The sequence below is a fragment of the Uloborus diversus genome, chromosome 1 (genome assembly GCF_026930045.1).
Source record: "Uloborus diversus isolate 005 chromosome 1, Udiv.v.3.1, whole genome shotgun sequence".
Lineage (NCBI taxonomy): Eukaryota > Metazoa > Arthropoda > Arachnida > Araneae > Uloboridae > Uloborus > Uloborus diversus.
This window is the reverse complement of record NC_072731.1, coordinates 100,961,257-100,964,911: the sequence shown is the minus strand read 5'-3', so window position 1 is coordinate 100,964,911 and position 3,655 is coordinate 100,961,257.

Genomic DNA, 3,655 nt, shown 5'->3' with positions numbered 1-3,655 from the left:
ATAATAAATGAAAAAAATGCACCACAACATACTAACTTCGAATGATTATATTTCTAAAAGTAGTAGGGGTGACAATAATTTTATTAGTTCAAATGTTAGACAAACGTGTTGGTTATCAAACTTAATTAGTTTCAGATCTCTTCTATGAGGGTGCTAGTTGTATTCAGATTAGAAAATGGTCAACTTCTACTATTTCTTCGGGATACCATGTTTTCCCAAGCTTTAGTGCTACAAAATTACCAGATATCAATAAGAGATGACCGTCTTTCTGAAACTAGGTGATTTGATTTTTTATGTTTTCTTTGTTTTAGTCAACGTCATCTTGAAATTATGTTTCAGATTCTGAAAGCTCGCTGTATAATACATTATGTTCATCGCTATTTAAGACATTATGTTATAAATAGTTGCATTTTTAATATAAATAACAGATAAAAAATTAGTATGGTTGGAAAAATATGAATATTAGTACGACTATTTTAGCCATAATGCACATTACACAATACGTCCATCTGTACCTATATCGATTTACTGTGTTTCTAATGCTTTTTATAAAGCTTTTTTTTTTATAAAAAGCATTAGAAACATATTATTTTAGGCGTCACTACTGTAATTTTATATTAAAGTTTAAAACAAACCGCGCAAAAAGCCATTCGAATTAGAAAATTCTTTTTTTAAATAACTCCATAACATACGAATTTCGAATGATTATATTTCCAAAAGTAATAGGAGTGACACCGATTTTTTTATTTCATATGTTAGACGAACATGTTGGTTATCAAACTTAATTAGTTTCAGATCTCTGCTATGAGGGCGAGAGTAGAAGTTAGATTTTAAACATTTGCATTTTTGTGAAATTTATCACATAAAAGTTCCAATATCTTCTTGCGCCCTTATAGTGACACCAATTTTATTACATATTTTTGATGTATGCAAGTGTAGCTAGGAATTTATGTAAAAAAGTTGGTGTCATCATGAAGGCGCTTTGAGAAAATTGGCATTGAATGTAGTAAAAAAATTCATTTTTGGTCATTTTTAAACGGAGTTTGTGGCCGTCGCCCTCGTAGTGACACCGATTTGACAGCTGTAATAGTATCTAAGAAGACCATATAATAGTATAGAATTTAAAATCCATGTCATTATAGGGGCACTTAAAGCAACAAAAACTTTAAAATCTGCAAATTTGAAAAACACACAAAAATGTGCCACGCCCCCTAAATTTAAAAATTTAATTTCTCAAAAACGGTAAAGCAGACAAAGCGCATATTTTGCACAAATATTACATTCATGATAAGGAACAACATATGTTAAAATAAGAAAAATTAAAAACGTCAACAATCACAAATGCCGTAAACTGCCTGATTCTTACAGACATTGGCTCTTAAGCTGTTCAGATGTCTTACCAAGTCACCGAGTTGTCTCTCAAGTTCAGCGAGGTGGGACGACCTGGAATCAGACTCATCAGCTTCCTGAGTCCGGATTAGATGGCGATCCACACGGGTTGCTTCTTGGGCGGCCGCGTATCTCATCGCATATACCAAAGCGGATTTCAGGTCGTTTACATTCGCCATCCGGAGGGCCTTCTGGATCTCAGGATTCCGAACTCCGTCGATAAAGTAGTTGAGTTTCAGGTTGTCTCGAACATCCGCAGGACAGTCGCAAAACGCAAGATGAGACAGTCTCTCGACGTCCACCGCTAGCTCTTGCAGGGTTTCCCCGGTTTTCTGGAAACGGGACTTCAACTGGAGTCAGCTGAAATCTTTCTGGCACTTCCCACCGAAGCGAAGCTCCAACGCAGATGTTAGGGCGGCGAAATCCAGGCGCTGGCTATCCGGAAGGGTCTGGAGAATGTCCGCTGCGTCACCTCTCAGGGATGCTGCAAGATGACAGACCTTGGTAACAGAGTCCCATCCGTTCGCTTCCGCCACTATCATGAATTGAGTTTTGTAAACCTGCCACGAAGTTTACCCATCAAATGTGGCAAGTTTAATGGACGGTCGAGCAACCGAGGTGGTAGCGCCAAACTGTACAGAGCTGCTTTCCGCGGTCGCCAATCTCCTTTCCAAGGTTTTAATTTTCTCATCCACATGATTTTCAACTGTTGCGAGACAGTTTTCTACTGTTTCAAATTTTTCATCAAAAGCATCAACTCGATGCTCTGTCTCATTAAATTATTTTCCATCAGTCTTTACCGAAGTAAGGTCGTTTTTAATTTCCTCTTGGTTAGAAGCTTAATCATTTTTCAGCACCATTAAATCACTTTTCCATTGTTCTTGATTAGCCGCCAATTCATTTTTCAATTGTTCTTGATTAGTCGCCAAATCATTTTTCAATTGTTCTTGATTAGCCGCAATGTCATTTTTTAATGGTTCTTGATTAGCCGCCATATCACTCTTCACAGAGTTGATTGCGTCAAGAAGTTTTTTTAATTGTTCATCCATTGCGCGAGTAATCACCATAAAAATAAAGTTCAAATTCAAAAAGTCTTTATGAAAAAATGTCCAAAGTCACACTTACTCCAAGAAAGTCCTGAAGAAGCCCCACGTTGGGCGCCAATTGTCACGGATCCGGCGAGACTTCCAACTTTCTTGAAAGGACGACACAGTTCTTAATTAAAAGCACAGGAAATTTATTTACACAATGTACAGGAAAGATCGGTAACAACTGCTAAATTAATCATCAGCAATTAAGCAAATATCACACAACACCGTAAACTCAACGGTTACACACGTATTTACTTCCAAATACGAAAAACAACACAGTGAAATACCTCGCAATAAACAGAGTCAATACACTCTCAGTACAAATTCTCAATCGAAACTGAACTCTTTATCATGCATAACGCTTTTTATACACACCGAAAGAGAACTCTCAAATATTCCACAAGATTCCAAATGTTTCTCGAAAATAGTAGACCGTTATTTTATTTCTCCTTTTTATTCATTCACGAATGTTATCAATGAAAAATAGGGGGACCATATACTTCAACCGAATGTATAGGAGCTGTATATTCATTACGGGAAACTATTTACAGGTTACGTTACTACAATAATTACTATTTACAGAATTTGTAACAATATGTATATACTTTGCTTTCATCTATCTAGTAATATTTAAACTATGTAATAACACACGTAGTCTATTCCAATCGAGAAAAAATTACCTCTGAAAATCAAAGAATATGATAATACAAGCAATTTTCAAAAATTGATACTCACATTAAAATATTTTGTTGTAAATGAAAAATAAGTTTTGTTATTATTAAATTAATGATGAAGTTCTTGTTATTAGCATTTTAATTATTAATCGAGATCCTCTAATATTCAGTGCAGTATTGTATTTTTTAAATATTAAGCTTATTTTTTATTTTTAATGCTTTGTACAATTAGTGTTGTGCATGCGGGGCAAAGTGAAATAGTTCATTTCATTTACTTATTCAATCTTTTATCAAAACACTTTCATTTATTAGTTTTTTCTCATTTAGGTTCCCTCATTTAATAATTATGCCTTCATTCACTTATTTTCTTATTCATTCTTTATTTTATTAACTGATTTATTTTTTCGCATTAATTTGTTCATTTAATTTGTTTATTGTTTCATTTATTTATTCATTCTTTCAGTTACTCATTTATTTGACCAAAAATATCTTTAATAATTG